Raw genomic sequence first — 25,572 nt, forward strand, 5'->3', positions numbered from 1 at the left:
CGAAGATGAACAAAGATGTGGAACAGAAGACGACATCACTTGCTGGCTCCACAATTATCAACAGCCAAAATCATGATAATAATACTGGAAGTGCATCTAAGACTTTATTTTCAAAGTAGACAAAACTACAGTATGATTTCAGCTAGAATTATTTTTGCAAACTATCAATAGATAAGGGGGGGGGGCGGGGACAACTATATTTACTATACTTATCTTGCAAACCAGTTTCACCCTCCCTCCCTCAGAATATTTTTATTGCATGAATTTTGTCTGTTTTTACGAATATTATTTCCATTATTATGGTGAGTGTCAATGCCAGTACATGTGTCTCTTGTTATCAGCCTCACAGCAGCCAAACACAAAGTTTGTCCCTCGTCTGCTGTTACCTGTGGACTGACAGTGCAGCCAGTACTTGAACTACAGGAAGGTTTATCATCAGAAGACAGGCTGATACTAAACTACAAGCACTAGGTGAGAGTTGTGTCAGCTCTGGTTATAGTTTGTCTTTACAGGAGACAAAGCTTTAGTACAAGTCTCTTCAAGTCATCTGCCAGGCCGCATGTTTGTAGGAGCAAAAGAAGGAGTAGACAAGTTTGTAGTAAGTGATGATTGTAGCTTGTCTTTGTAGCGGTGAGTGGTTAGGCAGAAGCAGTGATGTGGGTCGTCCATCGTTGAGCAGCTTACATGACGGGGTGTGGCTCATCGGGTGCAAGACGTCTACCAATCAAACCGATCAAAGCAACGCCGAAACGAGTGGTAGTGGTATAAGAGGCTCTCTTGTGAGGCTTGTGTAGAACTTGTTCTTCTTGTATTGCTAAAACACAGAGAAATGAGATATTGTATTACTGGTCCGTGACATTCCTGCCTCCCGAACTTAAATATTCTTGCACATTAATGTTTATATCTCAACTCCTTTCAGTTTAAAGTTTTCCACAAAATCCCATAGTGGAATTGTCTCATTTTCTTACCAATTCTCAGTTTTCGTGTTTTTTGCCCTTGTCCTCTGGATCAAAGTTCAGCATCTGGCATTTTAATTCTTTGGATTCCGTCCCATCGGCTATAAACATCAAAATGTCAAGCCACCCGTGCTGTGACACTCAGTGAGTTTATTTTGACAAAGTCGGTTACCTATAGCAACATCCAATCAGCATTTAGCAGGTTTCTTACTGGGGAGCTCTAGTCGGGAGATAAGTGTAAATATAAATATTATGTGAGGTTTGGACCGTAGTCTGCTCTCACTGTGTGCGTCTGTACGAGCTTCACCATTTCACCTTCATTAACATGGAGTGTCATGGATCTAGTCAGAGTGCTAGGACTGGGCGCGTGTGTAGATGAAAGCGTGCGAATGATGTACGTTGTCTAAATGGAACGTGAAAAATGACGTAGAGTGACGTCAAAAGAAATAGTGAGGTAAGAGAGAGGATCGTTGAGAGGGGATATAGAAGCAGAAGGACGTGAGAGGACATTTTTTTTGGAAGAAGAAGGAGGTTAAAAGAGCGGATAGAAGACGGAGTGAGTTGGAAGAGAGCCTTTGCCAAGACAATGTGCCTCGCGAGTGAGTAAAAGATTGAGTGTGATAGTCAAAGAAGAAACCAGCGTGTTAGTGACTGTATTTTTTTTTTAGTCAGGATTTTTTCTTTTGAGTTTTTGTTTAGTAAACAAGGGCAGACTCGATCGAACAGGCGAATCTTTTTTTTCTGAGTGAAAGAACTCGCAATTGTCCGACCCGCTGGTGAGTTGGAGAGAGCGAGAAACTATAGGCACCGGCGGCGTCGTGACATGGAGAAAGAGCCATTGACATCAAAGAGAAGTCCTTAGCCACTTTCACGGTTTCCTGCTGTTTAGTAAGTGTAGATAATGAGTAGAGGAAACAAAGTAAACCGATGAAAGCGAAGCATGCCGGTCTGCCTGTGTCTGACTGTCACCGTTACCTGTGGGCTGGTGGTCGCCTGCTACCATCAACACTTGTCTCCCCGAGTGAGGAGCACGAGACAGAAGGGTGGGGCGGCGTTTCCCCTTATTTCAACCAAACATGCACAGTAATGTGAGCAGCGTGTTTACTGACCATCACAACTATAACTAAATTATATAAGTATATGTACTTTTAATAAATACAAGGATTATTTCAGTGTGTTTCACACAAAAAATGTTAAACGCAAAGTATTTGTTATTTCTTGCTCTCTCTATGTGGAATCACGCAAGCATGTCAGTGTGAAATTTCAAGGCAATAGGCTAACCATCACTGTGCACGTTTCTGTTTCTACAACAATTCCTTCCTGTACCAAAACAGCATTAATTGTGTAATAGTTTAGTCCTTGTTACTAATGCAGGAGCATAGGGCCGCAACACAACTTCACCAGCGGACCCGGTATAGGGCAGCCCCTCAGGTGGGTCCAGGTGGTTCCCACATCCTTTGCCTCGCTCTCTACTGTTCTTTTCCAAGTCTTTTTCGGTCTCCCAAATCTCCACTTCCCCTGGGGTTTCCAGTCACGTGCCTGCCTGGCAATGGTGTCAGCTGGTTTGCACAGGGTGTGTCCTGTCCAGCCCCATTTGCGCTTTGTGAGGTCTTGGCTAGTGGCATTCTGTTTGGTTCTCTTCCAAAGGCTGCTGTTGGAGAACTTTTCAGGCCATCTTCTTTCCAGAATATGAATTAGGCATCGGTTGGTAAAGGTCTGCAGCTTGTTGTTGATGGTGTTTGTCACTCTTAAGGTTTCACAACCATACAGTAGGACTGAATTCACATTGGTGTTGAAGATGTGGGTCTTACTGCTGAAGGACAATGCTCGGGAGTTCCAGATGGTCCGAAGGCTGTTGAAGGCAAGCCTGGCATTGTTGGTGTTGCTTTTTAATGATGTCAACAATTCAAATTAGGAACTGGCCTCCATATGGGAAAATGCGCTATACTATTCTTATTTTTGTCTTTTTTCTAAATTGGACATAAATACTGACTTGTGTTTATCATACATTGGGATAAAACAACTTACCATCAGGCTCTGCATCACAAGAACTCATCTCTACACACAGGATGAGTAGAGCTGCTGCCAGGATCATCAGCTGACGCATGGTGACAAGTGTTTAGAGTTGTAATAAGGCTACAGGCTGAGACGATTGGCGGATATCTTCTGTCATACACATCGTCCTCAGTCCTGTTATAGCCAGTCTTTAGCACGCCCATTGGCTACAGCCACGTGAGGTTGTTTTTGTTGTCCTTGTTCACCTTCAGAAAAGCTTCTATTTTTTTACAGAATCAGACTACACACAACATTTCTCCCACTGGCCTCTCGGCCTCAACTAACAGGGGGTGGAGTCCATAATGTGTCAGTAACTTCCTTTTACGGTATTCTCACCTGTCCTTGGTGTGATCGACATGTCTAGAAATATCAGTGTATTATGTCTTGTATTAAGCAGAGAGTGAACAGAAATCGAAAGTATCTAAAAAAAATTTTATTTTTCAGTGCACCCAACAGTATGACAAGTAATGAAAGGTTCAGTGTAAGGACAACAATGAACCAGTCAGCAATCGTCCAGAAAGCAGGTCCAAGGTAGGAGGTGTTTGTAAAGCGACAAGTCCAGAGTTCACCTCAGCGACCTCATGCAGCAAACACATAACAAGAGTTCAGCTTCATTGTTTGTCACTTTTGACACAAGTACCCTTTACACTTACCTTTGATAATTCGTTACAAATATTAATCAAGAAACAAGAGAATACGCTTGATAGAAGTTTCTTTAAACACTAATAGAAGATTGTTAAATCACCTGACATTACCACCTATCATCAGATAGATGTGTGAAAGTTACAGGTGACGACAAAGAAAAAAACAACTTATTCTAAGGATTAACACAACATTAGTAAAACGCTCCACACTCGAGAAACCACACACACAAACATTGCTTAACTCACACACTCGCTCACTCCCCTCTCTCTCCCGTAGTTGCATGTATATATATATAGATACAAACAGACTCTCATTTTCCCTCAATAACAAAAAATGAATACAGTGTTTCCTCGTTTATCGCGGGGGATAGGTGCTATGATCAGCCGCGATAAACGAATTTCCGCGAATTAGGGACATGCAATAATAATATATAGATGTAAAACAATATCATGTTAGTGTAAAGTAATATATTAATCATGGTATTAATACAGTACAATAACACTTAAGTGTAAAAAAATATTACTGTACTCAGAGAAACCCAAAAAACTGATGCGAACTGGCTGCGAGATGGGAGATAGCTATCATGGCTCGTCGCTTACGTATAGCAATGGATTTCTGTTACACAATTATTTCTTTCGTCTGACTATCTACAACATTACCATGATATTTTGATAGAAATACTAATATAGCTAAATATTTCCTCTTTTTCCTGTTGAAGTATCTATGGTATTTTGTAGAACGATAATTCCCAGCGCGGAAGCATCGATCGATACTTCACTCAAACAAACCGCGAAGTAGCGAGGGAACACTGTACACAGCAAGGGGACAGTCGGCGTGTAACTAAGGTAATCAATTCTGTCTGCAGTCAGTGAATGTTGACATGACTGTCATGACACACAGGTATGTAGTTAGTACTAGAGTCATGAACTTATTTTACACGTGTCTACCCAGACCGTCGTAACAACAACAACAACAACAACAACAACACCTGTATGTATGGACAAGATGTACATGTGAGACAGTTTTAAAATAAAGCTCATTAGTCTAATCAGTGGAACAGTCTCAGGAAGCTAGTCTTCCGCCTTTCTACAAAGGCTCAACATGTTTGAGGTGTTTGTATGAGTTACAGTGAGTTACACATAATGAAACGACTCGCAGGCTTGTGTGAGACTCACTCACGAGTGAACTTTAAGAGGTGAGAGGGAGATTTTCCGAGAAAGTAAAACCAACACTGTATCTAGTGTGTGTGTGTGGAGGATGTAGGTTGGAGGGAGCTTCAAAAAAATTGTTTGATGTGTAACAACCAATCCTGTCTAGTTTACCCCCTCTCAGCAGGGCCGCCGAGAGCCAGCCTGGGCCCCGGGACAGACGACCTCTCCGGGCCCCTTGTACTTGTAATCGTCAATTATTTTCCCAGTATATAATGTATGTTTACAATTCGAATCTCAATATCTACACTTCCTTCAGTAACGAAATATAGACTGCAAACATCAGGACAAGTGCACTAGGATCTACATCACTACTTGAACATAAAGTTGTTTACATGCGAGTGGTTAGTAAATGAGGACAAATGATGTTAAAGGATCAGACTTGTAGCACCCCCGCTCCACAGACCCCCCCCCCTTTAGTAAGGACTGTTACGTCAGCAGCGATGTCAAAACCTCGACAGATTAGAACAACTGCTAGAGGTATCACATAGCCTTTTGTTCTAAGTGCTGCGAGTTTGTACTAAGCTCACTGACGTGCAAGGAAATGTTCTCTGTGTAAGTGATTTATACTTCTACATGGAAAGAGGAAGAACCGAAGAAGTAAATGCCTAAACAAGTCTTCATCGAGTGTCGTTAATAACCTCATTAAAAAAGTGTTTGCTGCGACGAACAGCAGAGCACATCAGTTATCATTTTTATCAACTTACATAACAAACACGCAGCACCTATCGAAAGTCCCTTCCTATATTATTCCTTTAGCAAAACCGCACGCGCGCGCGCGCACACACACACAATAACTACACACACACGCATGCTGTTACACGTAAACACATATCTGAACTGTCGCCTTCAGACTCTTTAAAGCAGAAATTTTGAATTCATCCAACTTTTTACGAAGCATAAATTCGGTCGACTTCAACTCCCATCAGTCACTAGCCGTTAAAATACCTGCTCAGTTTTAGAAGACAAAGCAACTGTTTTAAAGACTAGTTAGCTAGTAAGTGTTAATACTTTTAATATTTAAGGAGATTAGAAGGTTTTGTAAAAATGACAGAAAAATAGAAATGTTTAGCATATTTTAGCTGAATCGTAATAGTTCCTAGAACAAAGTTATACTGTACTAATATTGTCATTTTACCTGCTGACTACAAACTTTATGAGCTTTTCTCACAAACTTCATTATTGTCAGTCCTTTTGAGACGTTAGTCACTCTCATTGACACTGATGTTCCTGCCTTGTCAAATGCTATTTGCCAATAAACTCGATTATTATACTGTATGGTAGTGTTACGACTGTAGCAGTAACTTGGCTGTTTAAAGATCTAAAAATCTGCGGTGTCACACTTTCCTGTACATAGTCACTTCAGTCATCCGTTGAACAGAGGATAGAACACGTATACAGCGGCTCACACTGTAATATTTGATTATATTTCTCAGTATTATTTCAATGTTCAACAACTCAACGTTATAACCACATAATCAGCGGACTGCCACACAGGCTACTAACACAGAGTACTACTAAAAACTCAGAAAAATCGAATAACGACCACCTAGGTCTACCCCAGCTTTTTATAGATCCCTTCTAAAATGCTAAAAATACAAAATTAAAAAAAATATTTAAAAATATATAAAAAATTAAGACGCAGTACGCCCTGACCTTGACATCGCCACTTCCGCCAAGGCCCCGTCAAACTAAGAATACTCAATTTCGTAACAGGTAGTGTGCGACATGGCAGTTAGGGGGGATGGAACATAGCACGCACACAGGTAGGGTGGAGGCTGGCAATGTGGGGGTCGGGTGGTCGCTGGCCGGGTGACAGCCACGTGACAGAGGGAGAGCTGGAGGGGGTCGACTAGCGACAGGATGCAGGTGCGCGGATGTGGTTGGGAGGGGTGGAGGATGAAGAGGTGAGGGGGAGAATGAGAAGAGACAGCGAGCGCCAGCCGACGATTCTTGAGAGCATAGGACTGACAAGTAACTTGAGCAAATAAAGCCGTTTTTACCAACCCTCGCTACTATGCCACTTTTGCTCGGTCCCGGTAAGTGGCATAGTAGGGAGATTTGACTGTATACAGCATCATATATGACAGCTTCCTTGAAGACAACTAGCGCACAATAAGAAAGATTCCGAGGTGGCTTTGGGGGACGGATGGTGGGTAGATAGTATCTCCTTTTTACCGGGGGCTTTGTCGGCAAAGAGCAAAAGAAGGTCGGAGGCCGATGTGTTGTTACAGGGCGATGCTGGTACATCGCCGGAGGTCGTGCGATCGTCCCACACCTTTAGTTACAGTAGTCAGAGTCCTCCCCTTTCCGGTGACATAACTCTCCTCCCTACCTCTATCCGGGCCATCCACCCACCGTGCGAACACTGTCTCTACACTTAAATTACCTTTCTCATGCTAGCCTCCTCTTTATCATCCTCCTCCAGCTCCAAACTTCCCGCGACACCACCGTGATCAATTTATAAGCCTCGTATTTGCGGGACGGCAGTTTTTAAAATGTTTTGCAATAATGTGTTCTATTTTGCTGGCTGCGATAGTATTACAGGATAAAATAGTCTCATTGTATCAAGGATCTACTGTGTAGACTAATGTAGTTGTTTGTTTGGTGATAGAGATACTGTTAAAAAAAGTCTCAGTGTTGCTTAGTAACTACGAAAAAAAGCAGCCTTGATGTCTCTCGCTTACAGGCTGCAGCGCCAGGGGCGGGCCCCACCATGTCGGTTCACAGAGTGGCCACACATCAGTAACATACCTGGCCCCGTATGCATGAAAATCGACTGAGGATAACTCCAATTAGCTGCTAGTCCCGGAAAGCTACTCGGGACCTACTCCCGATTACGGTCTCTCCGAGTTCCGCATGCACGAAGCGCTACTCGCCCTCAACTAGCTCTCCGCCACTGGCTGCGGGGAAAACCCGATGGCCGTCAGTGGAGGTGAAGGAGGCTAACTACTTCCTATCGTCACCTCGTTCTTTCCTTACATCGAGCTGTCGTCTCTGAGGTCCCACCTACTTAATTAGCAAGTCATTGTCTAAATGTTAGGTATTTGACCCTATTGTAGTCGAGTCAAGTAACTGTGAGTGTGAGGCAGCGATCTCTCACCATGGTGTTTGCGTGGTTACTAGCGAAGACAAAGAAAGTACGGAAATAAACAAAGGGGCTGGCGAAAGGATTTGTCAGAGAGCAGACGGGTATGCGATGTCAACCACCAAAGGGAGTTGTATCTTGTGACTACATTACATGTGCAAAAGTTTAAAATGTTTAAGAAATAAACATGTGGGCAAGGCTAACTTCAGCGTTCCGACATTGCTTGTAGAGATCGATCTCCATCAAGCATCCTGTTTTATTTGGTAGTCACAGTCACAGCCTAAAAAAATTCATGAGGCGTCAACATGCAAAAGGTGAATACCTGCATGTGGGTTGGCATTAGAAGTGCCCAGAATGCAAAGACAAATGAAGAGCCTTGAGCCTTGAAATGTAAATATTGACAATATATAGCCTGTGTTCAGTCAAAGGTTGTGTTTAATTACATTATTACACTGATAACCCAGATGATGTATAATTTAACAGTTGAAAGCAAGTGACTGTTTAGTATGCACACATCGATGGAGGAGTTCATTGCATTTACAAAGTGTCTACACACATGCTAAACACACAGAGTGGCATTTAGAGAGGGCAACATTGTAGTTTATGTTGAAAACTGCTTTATACATTGGCTGAACATGGTGATTCCAACACACAAAATATAATGTCATTGACCAGTGACAAGCATTAGAAATACCAGAGGTTAACTTTAAGTCTGCTAAGTTACAAAGCAAGTGCTCAGTTACAAAACAAAGTGGTACATCATAAAAGAATGAATGGCTTGATACAAAAAATTCCTAGTTTCCTACATCTATTCTAGGACCATACCCTTCACACTCACACACCTTTCACTTAGTATTCATCAGTTGAAATGATAAAGGAAATGATTTTGTGTACATATATATTTATTGCTTCTGCACTTTTGGAATAGCATTAGGTTTGCCTGAATTTAATACAAGTTCTCCTGCAGCGACATGTTCAAATGCCAATTTCCTGACAATTTACTAATAGCAACAAAAACCCAAATTCTTCTGCTTGACACCAATGATCTTATAACTAACATGGGCAATTTTGTTCAAGCTGTTCCTATCATGGGCAGACAAGCACAGCATTTGTCATGTTTAACCAGTGCTTGTATTTGTGGGGATTTCATTTTATAACTACTTTAAGAATTCTTGAAGAAATATTTTGTGTAATGTAGCACTACTTGGTTCATTCCTTACATCGATCTTCACCAATGCACTTAGTTCATGTTTTTCAGAGTGTCATCAGTTTGTGAAGCTTATGCTTCCAGAATCTTAATTTTTTTTCCCCCTTTCAAGGGTATTGAGATATTCAAAATATACATACATTCACACGCATTACTATATATCTTATATCAAATCAAATCAAAATCAAAACAGACTTTATTGTCTGCCCAGGAGGACAGAAATTTGTCTTTGCTCACATACCCATACAGACATGACATTTAATACAGACATATGCAATCTCCCTCACACACACACACACATTCACTGGTCAGTTTGTAACAGTTAATACATTAAAAGCTAATTTTTTGCCTCACTCACTTGTTCTTTCCTTCTTCTAGCCCTTTAATGCAAATCGCATCACTGCATGTGTAATCAAATAAATCAAAGTATATAAACACATGTAAACAAACAAAACGTTTTGGAGGGGATGTTTCTGGCCCTCTGTCATCCTTACCTAACACATATATATACACATACATTCTTACTTATATCTGCATACATATATAAAATCCCCCCTTACACACATACTCATAGATGCTTATTGATGCTTACACAAGCCACATGCACACATATATATATATAAACTCCCCCCCCCCCCCGACACACACACCTACTCATATCAGTATATATATATAAAATCTCCCCTCACACACTCACACACATCTGCTTATGCACACATGTGTAACCCCCACCCATCCACACACAGCCATATATCTGCTTATATACAAATATGTAACCCCCCCATGCACATACTCTCATCTCTGCCTTTATATATATATGTAACCTACCTTACACACATACTCATATCTGCTCCTGACATATACACACACCTACTTACTCATATGTGCATATATATATATATTTAAAAATAATCCTCCTACACACAGTCTCATATCTGCTTATGTATATATACACAAACATACACATGCACACATCTGCTTATATATATATATCCCCCCATCTGCATATGCATAAAATATCCCCCGACACACTCCCCCTACTCACTCATATTTGCATATATAAATATAATTCCTCTCCACTCATGCACACTTGTATCTGCTTATGAATACAAATTTAACCCCCCACCACCCCACACAGCCTCATATCTGCTTATATGTATATACCACCAACACACACCTACTCACTCATATATATATAATCCAACTACACACACACAAACAGCCTCATATTTGCTTATTTATAACCTCCCCCACCCCCGGTACACACAGTCTTATATCCGCTTTTATATATATATATGTAATCCCCCCCACATATATCTGCATATATAAAATACCCCCTGACACACACCCTTACTCACTCATATTTGCATGTTTATATAAAATCCCCCTCCCTCATGCACACTTGTATCTTCTTATATACACATGTACTCCCACCACCACCCAACACACTCATATCCATATATATTTAATACCCACCAACACACACATCTCTGCTTATAGATGTCAATCTCCCCACATACATATATTTGCTTATAGATATACTACCCACATCCACACACGCATATACTCATATTTACTTATGTATATATATGTAAACCTCCCACCTCCACACACACATACATATTCTCTTATTTCTTCTAGTTTACCGTCCTAAGTAAACAAACTTAGCTCATCTAATAAGGGTCTGTTTATTTGTTGATGTCAGTAAAGAATGGAACTTTTAGACATTGAGATTGTGAGTAAATTAAAGTGATAAATTATTTCTACATTGGTCAGCAAATTTTTGTAGAGTTGAATAGATAATGAAATTACAAAGTATGTAGAGCCTTTCATTTCTAGGGATTCATTTTGTCTACATGTTTCTTGTTTACATGTTTTGTACTGTAGGTTTGTTTTGCAATACTTCATGTGTGGTGCATTCAGCAAACATTTACAAGCGCCTTACAAATTCAAGTATTAATATTATGTATAAGTTTACTTTATTTTCCAGTGGAGTCCGAAATCAAGTTGCTGTTGATAAATCCAACTACTTTTGAAAATTCACAAGCCCGATGTGTCTGCATATCTTTGTCTTTTCAGCACAACCTTGATCCGGTAATGAAATTCCGTTAGGTGCTCGCCGATGCAAACCATCGGTGACTCTCGCCACAGTACTAATAACAGTCGATTTGTCTACATCAGTGAATTCTCCACACACTTCTTGATAGTTTAATATGGCAAAATATCGTCAGTCATGAGCATTTGTAGTGACGATGTTAGTGTACCTTGCCGACTGGTGACAGCGATCTCTTATGCCACTTCAGCGGTCAGCGCTAGAATGTTCTCTCGACTAAAATGAAGTTTGCAATACAGTTTTTAATTCATGCAACACTTCAAACGGTTGCGATCTGTCACCAAACACACGATTTCGTCTGGACAATCGACGTTGTTGCTAGTAAACACAGTGAAGGCCGCCATTTTTCCGCCCGGATGAGCTCTATTACCGATTAGACCCCTTCTCCGGGCTATATGCATACGGGGCCCCGTATGCATGTAGACCGGAGAAGGGGTCTAATCGGTAATAACGCTCATCCGGGTGGATAGGAGCGAAAAATTCGTATGCACGAGAGCCCGGAGAAGCTGTCCGGTCTGGCTTCTCGCGTATAAAGTTATCGGCGGCCCCGGGGCTGTGTAACTCGCTATTCGGGCGGAAAAATGGCGGCTTTCACTGTGTTTACTAGCAACAACGTTGATTGTCCAGACGAAATCGGGTGTTTGGTGACAGATCGCACCCGTTTGAAGTGTTGGGTGAATTAAAAACTGTTTTGCAAACTTTATTTTAGACAAGAGAACATTCTAGCGCTGACCGCTGAAGTGGCATGCGAGATCGCTGTCACCAGTCGGCAAGGCACACTAACGTGTTTGCTACAAGTGCTCATGACTGACGATATTTTGCCACATCAAACTTTCAAGAAGTGTGTGGAGAATTCACTGATGTAGACAAATCGACTGTTATTCGTACTGTGGCGAGAATCACCGATAGTTTGCATCGGCGAGCACCTAACAAAATTTCATTGCCGGATCAAGGTTGTGCGGAAAAGACAAAGACATGCAGACAGATCGGGCCTGTGAATTTTCAAAAGTAGTTGGATTTATCGACAGCAACTTGATTTCAAACTCCAATGGAAAATAAAGTAAACTTATACATAATATTAATACTTGAATTTGTAAGGCGCTTGTAAATGTTTGCTGAATGCACCACACATGAAGGATTGCAAAACAAACCTACAGTGCAGTACATGTATACAAGAAACATGTAGACAAAATGAAACCCTAGAAATGAAAGGCTCTACATACTTTGTAATTTCATTATCTATTCAACTCTAATCAACAAATAAACAGACCCTTATTAGATGAGCTAAGTTAGGACAGTAATCTAGAAGAATTAAGAGAATAAGTGTGTGGAGGGGGGAGGTTTACATATATATCAGTAAATATGAGTATATGCGTGTGTGGATGTGGGTGGTATATCTATAAGCAAATATATGTATGTGGGGAGATTTATATATAATAAGCAGAGATGTGTGTGTTGGGAGGTATATATATATATGAGGGAGGGCGGGATTATATATATATATGCAAATATGAGTGCGTAGGGGGGTGTGTGTCAGGGGGTATTTTATATATGCAGATATATATATATAAAAGCAGATATAAGATTGTGTGTGCTGGGGTTATAAATAAGCAAATATGAGGCTGTTTGTGTGTGTGTAGTTGGATTATGTATATGCAGATATGAGTGAGTATAGGTGTGTGTGGGTGGTATATATATATCTAAGCAGATATGAGGCTGTATGGGGTGAGGCTAAACCTGCATACATAAGCAGATACAAGTGTGTATGAGTGGAGGGGGATTATATTTATATATGCTAATATGAGTGAGTAGGGGGAGTGTGTTGGGGGATATTTTATGCATATACAGATAAATGTGTCTGTGAATTATATACATATGTAGGCATGTATATAGGCAGACATGAGTATGTGTGTGTGTTGGGGGTAATATATATAAGCAGATGTGTGCGTGTGGATGTTTACGTATATATTCATAAGCAGATATGAGACTGTGTGTAGGAGGATTATTTTTAAATATATATATATGCACGTATGAGTAAGTAGGTGTGTGTGTCAGGAGGTATTAGATAAATATATATGTGCAGATATGAGTATGTGTGTTAGGGAGGTTACATGTATATATATAAAAGCAGAGATGAGTGTATGTGCTTGAGGGGGGTTTACATCTATGTATATAAGCAGATATAAGGCTGTGTGGGTGGGTGGAGGTTACACATGTATGCTTAAGCAAATGTGTGTGCATTATATACTGATATGAGTAGGTGTGTGTGTCGGGGGAGGTTTATATATATATATGTGTGTGTGTGCATGTGGCTTGTGTAGATATAAGCATCAGTGAGTATGTGTGTAAGGGGGGATTTTATATATGTATGCAGATATAAGTAAGAATGTATGTGTATATATCTGTGTTTAGGTAAGAATGAAATGGAGGGGCAGAAAAATTCCCTCCAAAACTTTTTGCTTGTTTACATGTGTACTTTGATTTATTTGATTACACATGCAGTGATGCAATTTGCATTATAGGGCTAGATTGCTAGAAGAAGGAAAGAACAAGTGAGTGAGGCAAAAAATTAGCTTTTAATGTATTAACTGTTACAAACTGACCAGTGAATGTGTGTGTGTGTGTGAGGGATATTGCATATAAAATATATAGCAATGCGTGTGAATATATGTATATTTTGAATATCTCAATACCCTTGAAAGGGTGAAAAAAATAAAGATTCTTAAATCATAAGCTTCACAAACTGATGACACTGAAAAACATGAACTAAGTGCATGGGTGAAGATGTAAGGAATGAACCAAGCAGTGCTAGATTACACAAAAATATGTCTTCAAGAATTCTTAAAATAAAAGGTTATAAAATCAAATCCCCACAAATACAAGCACTGGTTATACATGACAAATGCTGTGCTTGTCTGTCCATGATAGGAAGAGTTTGAACACTATTGCCCATGTTAGTTATAAGGTCATCTGTGTGGAGCAGAGGAATTTGGGTTTTTGTTGCAATTAGTAACTTGTCAGGAAATTGTCATTTACTCAATATCTGAAAATGTCTCTGCAGGCAAACCCGATGCTATTCCAAAAGTGCAAAAGCAATAAAAATATATTAAAAAAAAATCATTTCCCTTATCATTTCAACTGCTGAATACTAAGTGAAAGGTGTGTGAGTGTGAAGGGTATGGTCCTAGAATAGATGTAGGAAACTAGGAATTTTTTGTATCAAGTCATGCATTCTTTTACGATGAACCACTTTGTTTTGTAACTGAGCACTTGCTTTGTAACTTAGCAGACTTAAAGTTAACCTCTATTATTAATAATGCTTGTCATTGGTCAATGGCATTATATTTTGTGTGTTAGAATCACCATGTTCAGCCAATGTTTAAAGCAGTTTTCAACATAAACTACAATGTTGCCCTCTCTAAATGCCACTCTGTGTGTTTAGCATGTGTGTAGACACTTTGTAAATGCAATGAACTCCTCTATCGATGTGTGCATACTAAACAGTCACTTGCTTTCAACTGTTAAATTATACATCATCTTGATTATCTGTGTAATAATGTAACGAATTAAACACAACCTTAGACTGAACACATGCTATATATATATTGTCAATATTTACATTTCAAGGCTCAAGGCTCTTTAATTCATTTGTCACTCAGGGCAGTTCTAGTGCCAACCCACATGCAGGTATCCACCTTTTGCATGTTGACTCCTCATGAATTTTTTTTTTAGGTTATGACTGTGACTGTGATTACCAAATAAAACACGATGCTTGAGGGAGATCTCTACAAGCAATGTCGGAATGCCTTGCCTTGCCCATATGTTTATTTCTTGAACATTTTAAACTTTTGCACATGTAATGTAGTCACAAGATACAACTCCCTTTGGTAGTTGTCATCGCAAACCCGTCTACTCTCTGACAAATCCTTTTCACCAGCCCCTTTGTTTATTTTCTTACTTTTTTTGTCTCCGCTAGTGCAAACACACAAGGTGAGAGATCGCTGCCTCACACTCTGAGTCACTTGACTCGACTACAATAGGGTCAAATACCTAACATTTAGACAATGACTTGCTAATTAAGTAGGTGGGACCTCAGAGACAACAGTTCGATGTAAGGAAAGAACGAGGTGACGATAGGAAGTAGTTAGCCTCCTTCACCTCCACTGACAGCCACCGGGTTTTCCCGCAGCCAGTGGCGGAGAGCTAGTTGAGGGCGAGTAGCGCTTCGTGCATGCGGAACTCGGAGAGACCGTATTCGGGAGTAGGTCCCGAGTAGCTTTCCGGGACTAGCAGCTACTTGGAATTATCCTCAGTCGATTTTCATGCATACGGGGCCTGATCTCCACTGTTAATTCCGATTTGCTTGCAGGGCCCGCCCCCTCCTCCACCCCACCCTTCCCCGTAGTGGCACCTGTAGCCAGCAATCTCATGGCACCAACGTTCTTCAGGGCGGTTCACACACGATAAAATCTTTAATGTCCAGCGCCCGTCACCTCTTGGCTTGTCCAGCGAGAATATGATACCCGCTGACTACACTTCTCACGACAGGCCCCAGCACCCCGAAATTGTATTCTACAGACTTAAAACTCAACTTCTGCATGTGTAATGCTTGGGTGTTCTGTCCTTAGACCTTTCTTTAAAAGAAAAAGAAAAGGAGAAGAAGAAAAAAAATCCACTGACCAAGGCCGGGCCCCCTTGACAGCCGCGGGCCCGGGTACACCAGACCCCCCTGTCACCCCCTCTCGTCAGGCCTGGGACAGCTAGTCTTCCGCCTTTTCACAAAGTGTCAACATCTTTAGACAAGAAGTAAACGAATGAATTCCTCACGTCCATGACCCCGAGGCGCGTGCACCTTCTTGTAGTCAGGTCTACGTGTTCACGTGTCTGTGTTGACAAGTTGTGTTTGGTGGTCACGAGGTCTTGTTTTGTCACACGATATCACCTTGTGTGACCCCCGAGTGAACTGAAGTCTCTGACAATACAGTTCATGGTGTCAAGGCCGCTGTAGTACAGGTTCTAACAGACATTACGTGTGTGTTATGTATGGTAAAGGATTGGTTGTTATTATCAACATATCAACATTGGTTAAGGTGACCAGACGTTTCGGGAGCGAAAGCGGGACACGTGCAGAAGATGGTGTCGTCACCGACAAAAAAAGCCGAAAAAAGTAGGGAAGGGGGGGCGTATCAGTGTACGGTATTCAGATTTTTAAAGACAACCGGGACATTTGATGGACTTCCAGAAAGCGGGACATTGGGAAGCCCGCTCGATATTCAGGCGGGACACGAGGTCAAAAGCGGGACGTCTGGTCACCTTAACATTGGTTGTTACATATCAAACAATTTTTTTTTCATGCTCCCTCCACCCTACAGCCTCCACACACACTACACACAATGTCGGTTTTATTTTCTCGGAAAAACTCGCGACGCCCTCGCTCTCTCCTCTTAAAGTGCACTCGGTGAGTGAGTCTCACACAAGCCTGCGAGTCGTTTCATTATGTGTAACTCACGGTAACTCATACAAACACCTCAAACATGTTGAGCCTTTGTAGAAAGGCGGAAGACGAGCTTCCTAAGACTGTTCACTGATTAGACTAATGAGCTTTATTTTTAAACTGTCTCACAGGTACATCTTGTCCATACCTACATGTCTTGTTATTGTTGTTGTTGTTGTTGTTAAGACGGTCTGGGTGGACACGTGTAAAATAAGTTCCTGACTCTGCTGCTATCTACATACCTGTGAGTCATGACAGTTATGACAGTGATGTCAACATTCACTGACTTCAGACAGAATTGATGATGTGAGTTGCTCGCCGTTCAACTGACTGACGAACCGACTGACAAACAGAAACAGATTCATTATTTACTTAGACAGTAGTTGTAAGTGTTTACTCAAACACATTGCACTCACCTCTCATTAGTCTGAATTAATGTCAATTACCAGTAAGCCCTCATTACCTAATAAACCGCTAAAACTACGAGTAACTGTCGCCTTGCTGAATACAGTCAAATCTCGCTACTATGCCACTTTTACTCGGTCCCGGTAGGTGGCATAGTAGCGAGGGTTCGTACAAACGGCTTTATTTGCTCAAGTTATTCGTCACTCCAAAGCTCTCAAGAATCGTCGGCTGGCGCCTGTTGCTTCGGCGGATCTCGTAACATACATCTCGTTGTCTAGTCCAGTAATTCTCAAAGTATTTCGGACCGCGGACCACTTGACTTAAGTAAAAGATATGGCGGACCACCACGGCCTAAAAATCACTTTGTACTATGAATTTCAAATTTAATTGCCGAATTTGTTTCATTACAATTCAGAACTAAATGTCCTTTTGTGACAGTAGTATAGTAATAAGTTGACATAAAATTACATCGCTCTTTGTAATTAAAATATTAATGCGAGAAATTCATCACTGAAAACATCACTTTGCTGACTTACGACGACTGCAGCCGCGGACCACCTGACCTATGTCCACGGACCACCGCGGACCACACTTTGACAACCACAGGTCTAGTCGATGGCACGCACCGGTCCCACTTCTCTGTTGTACGAACTTCCGGACGCTGCTCCAAGCGCGCTGGGCTTCCTCGATCTCGTCCTCTTCGTTTTCCACCGGCTCCTCACTGCACAGCATCTCCTTCGCAATCTCCTCCATCGTGAACGACCCGCCAGTTGGACTAGTAGCGAGAGTAAGTGGTGGCATAGTAATTTTATTTTGCATTGAATTTTGTCGGGACCGAGCAAAAGGGTTTAATACCGAGAGTGGCATAGTAGCGAGATTGGACTGTATTCCGTTTTTGTTATTGAGGGAGGATGAGAGTCTTTTTGTACATATATATATACATGTAAGTACGTGGGAGAGATGGGAGTGAGCATGTGACTGTGAGTGAGGGAATGCTTGTGTGTGATGTAGGGGATATTTGTGTGTGAGTTAGGGAATGTTTGTATGTGTGGTTTCTCGAGTGTGGCGCGTTTTACTAATGTTGTGTCAATCCTTAGAATAAGTTGTTTTTTCTTTGTCGTCATCTTTAACTTTCATACATTTATCTGATGATAGGTAGTAATGTCAGGTGATTCAACAATCGTATATTAGTGTTTAAAGAAACATTTGTCAGGTGTATTCCCTTGTTTTTTACTTAATATTTGTAACGAATTAAAACTGTGAATTGATGATTTTACACATTTGAGACCAACAGAATACTTTTATCAAAGTTCAGTGGAAAGGATATTTTTAACTAAAGTGACAAAACAAACAATGAAACGGAAGTTATGTGTTTGCTGCATGAGGTCGCTGAGGTGAACTCTGGACTTGTCGCTTTACAAACACCTCCTACCTTGGACATCCATTCTGGACGATTGCTGACTGGTTCATTGTTGTCCTTACACTGAACCTTTTATTACTTGTCATACTGTTGGGTGCACTGATAAATAAAATTGTTGTTAGATACTTATGATTTCTGTTCACTCTCTGCTTAATATTAGACATATAATAACACTGATATTTCTACACATGTCGATCACACCAAGGACAGGTCAGAATACCGTAAAAGGAAGTTACTGACACATTATAGACTCCACCCCTTGTATTATGTGTGATCTGTTTCTGCAAAAACTAAAAACTTTTCTGAAGGTGAACAAGGACAACAAAAACAACCTCAACTGGCCGTTGCCAGGGGGCGTGCTAAAGACTGGCTATAACAGGACTGAGGACGATGTTTATGACATAAGCTATCCGCCAATCGTCTCAGCCTGTAGCCTTATTGCAACTCTAAACACTTGTCACCATGCGTCAGCTGATGATCCTGGCAGCAGCTCTACTCATCCTGTGTGTAGAGATGAGTTCTTGTGATGCAGAGCCTGATGGTAAGTTATTTTATCCCGATATATAATAAACACAAGTCATTACTTATGACCAATTTAGAAAAAAGACAAAAATGAAAATCATATAGTATAGGCCAGTTCCAAATTCCAAATATTTACATCATTAGAAAGCCGCATCAACAAGGTCAGGCATGCTTCGAACAGCCTACGGACAATGTGGAACTCCCTAGCATTGTCCTTCAACAGTAAAACCCGCATCTTCAACTCCAATGTGAAGGCAGTCCTACTGTATGGTTGTGAAAACTGGAGAGTGACAAACACCATCAAGAACAAGTTCCAGACCTTTACAAACCGATGCCTACACCATATCCCGGGAATGAGATGGCACAAAAAGATCTCCAACAGCAGCCTTTGGAAGAGAAACAACCAGAATGCCACTAGCCAAGACATCAAAAAGCACAAATGCGACTGGACAGGACACACCCTGCACTAACCAGCTGACACCATTGCCAGGCAGGCACGTGACTGGAACCCTCAGGGGAAGAGGACAGTTGGGAGACCGAAGCAGACTTAGGAAAGAACAGTAAAGAGCGAGGCAAAGGAAGAGGGATCCATCTGAATCGGGCAGCCCTATACCGGGTCCGCTGGCGAGGTGTTGATGCCGCCTTATGCTCCTCAATGAGTAATAAGGAACGAATCGTTTTACAAACAGAAGAGCGATGGTTAGCCTATTGCCTTACAATTTCACTGTGATTTGCTTGCGAGATTGCGCACATAAAGATAGCAAGAAATAACAAATGTTTTCCGTTAAAGTTTAGACGAACGACCAAACACATATACTAACACTTAAACACACACTTACACACACGAAAGACGAAACAATTTGCATGGCATTAGACAAGCCTGTCCCCATATCATTTCAGTACATACATGTTGTGACTCAGGCCCGTCTTCTTTCTTCCCTATTCCCGACCTGTGTAAATGATCAACCTCGTTCCCGCAAAACATCTGCTGCTGAACAAAGTGCAAAAAACAGTTTGTGTCACAGTTAACCCTTTCCCATCTAATGTTCCCAACCCATACTCCTATAAATTCAGCAAGCCCTTGCAGTCCTTAATTCTCTTATAATAATCTGAAAACACGGAGTCACAAACCAAACAGAGGAAAGGATGACTTTCAAAGTATTCGAATAACAGATGCTGAACTTTGATCCAGAGGACAAGGGCAAAAAGACGAAAACTGTGAGAAATCGTTAGAAAAGGAGACAATTTCACTACAGTGATACCTCGGTTCTCGAACGCCTTGACTTTCGACCAAATCGGTATTCGACCAGGAAATTCGAGAAAATTTTGTCTTGGAATTCGAACAAATATTTGGAACTCGAACATCCGAACGTCCGAGATGAGCCGAGTTGAGCCGAATGGCGTTCATTCGGCCCAGCGCGCCTTGCTTGCGTCATCAGTGACAATAACCCTTCCCTCCTCCCTCCACATTCATTCCCTCCTGCCATAAAGTTTGGTACAGGTACAGTAAATGAAACACAATTTATTGTACTGTACAGTACATTTTGTTTTGTTTTTTTTGTTTGTTTGTTTTAATAAATACACTTTTATTTCTTATTTCTTGTTGAGACTCATGTTTTTCTACATATTATATACAAATTAGGCCAGTAAATAGGCATTTTCTGGGGCTTGGAACGAATTAATCCAGTTTCCATTATTTCCTTTGGGTTTCATTGCTTCGGTTCTCGAACAATTTGGTTCTCGACCGTCCTCCCGGAACGAATTATGTTCGAGAACCGAGGTATCACTGTATTTGATTTTGTGGAAAACTTAAAACTGAAGGCAGCTGAGATATAAAAAATACCGTGTAACAGGTTTTATGTTCGGGAGGCAGGAATGTCGCGGACCAGTAATACAATATCTCATTTCTCTGTGTTTTAGCAATAGAAGAAGAAGTTCTACACAAGCCTCACAAGAGAGCCTCTGATCAAACTACGACTCGTTTGGTAGGTCACAGTGGGTTAGGCGGTGGCGGTGGCTTTGGTAGACGTCTTGCACCCGATGAGCCACACCCTGTCATGTAAGCTGCTCAACGATGGACGACCCACATCACTGCTTCTGCCTAACCACTCACCGCTACAAAGACAAGCTACAATCATCACTTACTACAAACTTGTCTTCTCCTTCTTTTGCTCCTACAAACATGCGGCCTGACAGATGACTTGAAGAGACTTGTACTAAAGCTTTGTCTCCTGTACAGACAAACTCTAACCAGAGCTGACACAACTCTCACCTAGTGCTTGTAGTTTAGTATCAGCCTGTCTTCTGATGATAAACCTTCCTGTAGTTCAAGTACTGGCTGCACTGTCAGTCCACAGACAACAGCAGACGAGGGACAAACTTTGTGTTTGGCTGCTGTGAGGCTGATAACAAGAGACACATGTACTATTCTGAAAACTTTAAATCTTTAGTTTAACCTGTAACCGGCAAAGAGCCTCGTTCTGGGCCACATTGACCCAGTTCCTCCAGTCTCCGACCTCGCCTGCAACAGAAAAAAATGATTCTTCCAGGCATAGGTCCTTGTATTTCTCAATGTTGTCAAAGATAAATATGTTTATAAAAATTCCGAAACGCCAATAAAAATGCGGTTATCACGCATGCGCACGCCAAGTGGGCGGACCTGTAGCCTCGCTTCAAGTATTGAGAATAATTAAACATTGGGAATGCGTTTTTCTGACAAACTAATGTCTGCGCACTATGTTGTTATGTTCCTTAGCTGTACTCTGTGTGTGTATGTGTGTGTGTATGTGTGTGTGTCTGTGTGTGTTTTAAGCTTTATAGCGTTTGAAGTTTGTAGCTGGTCATGAACTGAACCGGTTCTTCTAGTCCCCGATCTCACCTGACAGAACAAAATTAATATTATCACTTCAATATTTTTTAAATCTCAACTCTATCAACTTTGCCACATCCCAGTATGCATCGTGTGCACCATGCAAGGCTAGGGAAAATAAACTGAGATGATGCCATGTGAAAGTTTCATACCTTTTGATAAACAAAAATTGCATTTAACTCAAGAATTCAACATATATTCCGCAAACGTTGTTACCGCACATGCGAACACTTCTGCATATACCCTAGTGCCACGTAAATTGTAAAACAAAATAATAACAACAACAATAACAACAGAAGAGAAGAAGAGACAACGAACAACAAGAATTGCATCTAATATCTATATAACTATATTTTAAAATAAAATTGACAACAAGAAGAAAATATAGCAATTACAATTAGAGGCAAGAATGCAACAAGCAACTCGACAAGTCACACACGCAAATAGTCCCTCTCTCTCACACACACTTGCTCACTCCCCTCTCTCTCACGTACTTGCATATATATATATACAAACAGACTCTCTTCCTCCCTCGAAAACAAACAAGGAATACTCAGCAAAGTGACAGTTTCTCGTGCTTTTAGCGGTTTATTAGGTAATTAGTGCTTACTGGTAATTGACATTACTTCAGACTAATGAGAGGTGAGTGCAATGTGTTTGAGTAAACACATACAACTACTGTCTACGTAAATAATAAATGTTTCTGTTCGTCACTCAGCTAGTTGAGCGGCATGCCGACAACAACGAAATGACCTGTATGAATGGACAAGATGTATCTGTGTGATATTTGTAAAAATAAAACTCATTTGTCTAATCAGTGGAACAGTCTTAGTCCTTTCTGTGAGTATTGAGAGGGACAGGTAATATATTCTCGTACCTGCCGACCTGTCTACTTGACCATACATAATACACACATAATGGAAGCCGTGAAAGACAAGACCACAGGAAGGACAAAGAGGTCGCTGGATGAAGTTTAACTGTTAGTATTTTACAAATTAAGATGCGTTTGTTACATTTTAGTGTCTTTGTCACAGGAAGGAATCCCAAGCAGGCAAATCCAGATGTTGCCCTCAACGACTAGTATCGGCAGACGCTCGTGAAATGCTGGCAGTCAGTGGATGAATAAGTAAACGAATGAATTCCTCACGTTCATGACCCCGAGGCGCGTGCACCTTCTTGTAGTCAGGTCTACGTGATCACGTGTTTGTGTTGACAAGTTGTGTTTGGTGGTCACTAGGTCTTGTTTTGTCACACGATATCACCTTGTGTGACCCCAGGGTGAACTGAAGTGTCTGACAATACAGTTCATCGTGTCAAGGCCGCTGTAATACAGGATCTCACCAGATATTATGTGTGTGTTATGTGTGGTAAAGTAGACAGGACTGGTTGTTTCATATCAACATATCAACATAGGTTGTTACATATCAAACACCTTGTCAAGCTCCCTCCACCCTACAGCCTCCACACACACTACACACAATGTCGGTTTTACTTCCTCGGAAAATGTCGCGACGCCCTCGCTCTCTCCTCTTAAAGTGCACTCGGTGAGTGAGTCTCACACAAGCCTGCGAGCCGTTACATTATGTTGATGACGTTGTTGTTGTTGTTGTTGTTGTTGTTGTTGTTGTTGTTGTTGTTGTTGTTGTTGTTGTTGTTGTTGTTGTTAAGACTGTCTGGGTGGACACGTTTAAAATAAGTTCCTGCGTCTGCTGCTACCTACATACCTGTGTGTCATGACAGTCATGTCAACATTCACTGACTTCAGACAGAATTGATGACGTGAGTGGCTCGCCGTTCAACTGACTGACAAACTGACAAACAGAAACAGATTCATTATTTACGTAGACAGTAGTTGTGAGTGTTTACTCAAACACATTGCACTCACCTCTCATTACTCTGACGTAATGTCAATTACCAGTAAGCCCTAATTACCTAATAAACCGCTAAAAGCACGAGTAACTGTCGCCTTGCTGAGTATTCCTTGTTTGAGAAATAGAGTTGATGGGGCTGACTTTAAAAAAATATTGAAGTGATAATATTAATTTTGTTCAGTCAGGCGAGATCGGGGACTAGAAGACCCGGTTCAGTTCATGACCAGCTACACACTTCAAACGCTATAAACCTTAAAACACACACACACAGACACACACACAGTACAGTTAAGGAACATAACAACATAGTGCGCAGACATTAGTTTGTCAGAAAAACGCATTGCGAATGTTTAATTATTCTCAATACTTGAGGCGAGGCTACAGGTCCGCCCACTTGGCGTGCGCATGCGTGATAACCGCATTTATATTGGCGTTTCGGAATTTATATAAAGATATTTTTCTTTGAAAACTTTCAGAAATAGAAGGACCTATGCCTGCAAGAATGACTTTTTCTGTTATAGGCGAGGTCGGGGACTGGAGGAACTGGGTCACTGTGGCCCAGAACGAGGCTTTCGACGCGCTGTACGAGAAACGTATGGCCGGCAGTCAGCTGACCTACAGATACCAGTGACTGGCGTCTGATATTGTCACTTGTGTTTTCGCCTGTTTTCAGTGACATCAGATGTTGTCATGGACACCATTAAAGTGACACGTGTACAGTGTACATGAAGCGTGTGTACAAGTGTGTGTGGCTGACATATTGTAGCTGTACACATGGTGTCAAACATGTTGGAGATGTGAGAGCAATTTTTTAGAACATCCATATAAACGTTAGGTAGTCACTGAAATGATATTTTAAACAGTCTCATTGATTACACTAATTCATTACACAATTCATGACATCCATGCGTTAGAGCAAAAGACAGGAGCCAAGCTTATGCTGTCAGCCGATCTCTTTGCCGGTTACAGGTTAAACTAAAGATTTTAAATTTTTCAAAATAGTTACGAATCTTATAAATAAAGAAGTGTGAGTCGATGTTTACGGATTTTAGGCAACATGCAAATCCACACCTTTATTTATTAATTTTTTTTATTTATTTATTTATTTTTTTGTACAAAGGTGGTTAAACACTTTAGCAGTTATTATTCTTCTGTACAAACGGCGCAAACTGTTAGTTTTTGTGTATCTGAGTACACGTGTTGTTCTGCAACATTAGTATGTATGTTTTACTTATTATGAGTTACCCCGGACCCTAAAAAAAATCTCTGTGACAATTTTGACGCAGTGCCACATGGTATATACTCTGTAAGAGAAGAAAGGGACATAACCGCTGCTGTCGGCGGTTCTGCAATGTTTACCTCCCCTCCACCATCAATCGAAGTCGTCCTCTTCTTCCTTTGCCTTTCATCTGACCTGGTCTGCAGCGAACAGATGTGACCCCAGAACGCCTGGCTGAAAACATTTTGTAGTCTAAAGGAATTAAAATTGTCTGGCTTCATTGCCGAAATGGTGCTGAGAGATCGAATGGCGAAAAAAATGATCCTGAATAGATGATGTATGTCTTGTATGATGTTAGTAATTCTTTTATCAGTCAGTAGCCTTGTAACCTGAAGGTGTGTGCACTGTAAAGGCTCAACATGTCTAGGGTTGGGTGACGACAGTGAGTTTTCCAGTCAGTGATTGAGCGAAGCTGAATCCAATGGCTAGATTTAGGAAGT

At 41.1% G+C, this 25,572-nt stretch overlaps 2 long non-coding RNA genes across 5 annotated transcripts; one reads left to right on the forward strand and one right to left on the reverse strand.

Annotated features, from left to right (window-relative positions):
- Positions 1 to 90: 90 nt before the first annotated feature.
- LOC112561724 lies at positions 91 to 3,147 on the reverse strand. The gene is made up of 2 exons (XR_003098710.1): positions 2,985 to 3,147; positions 91 to 814 (listed from the first exon to the last, which is right to left on the reverse strand). It is a non-coding gene; the product is annotated as an uncharacterized LOC112561724 (long non-coding RNA).
- Positions 876 to 21,837, forward strand: LOC112561725. 4 transcript variants are annotated; one of them, XR_003098712.1, is made up of 4 exons: positions 1,541 to 1,555; positions 3,456 to 3,475; positions 18,900 to 19,132; positions 21,034 to 21,837. It is a non-coding gene; the product is annotated as an uncharacterized LOC112561725 (long non-coding RNA). The 4 variants fall into 4 exon arrangements; XR_003098711.1 differs by lacking the exons at positions 1,541 to 1,555; positions 3,456 to 3,475 and adding exons at positions 17,058 to 17,072; positions 17,719 to 17,958; XR_003098714.1 differs by lacking the exons at positions 1,541 to 1,555; positions 3,456 to 3,475 and adding an exon at positions 876 to 1,512.
- The last annotated feature ends 3,735 nt before the right edge of the window (positions 21,838 to 25,572 follow it).

This window comes from Pomacea canaliculata, linkage group LG4 (assembly GCF_003073045.1).
Source record: "Pomacea canaliculata isolate SZHN2017 linkage group LG4, ASM307304v1, whole genome shotgun sequence".
Classification (NCBI taxonomy): domain Eukaryota; kingdom Metazoa; phylum Mollusca; class Gastropoda; order Architaenioglossa; family Ampullariidae; genus Pomacea; species Pomacea canaliculata.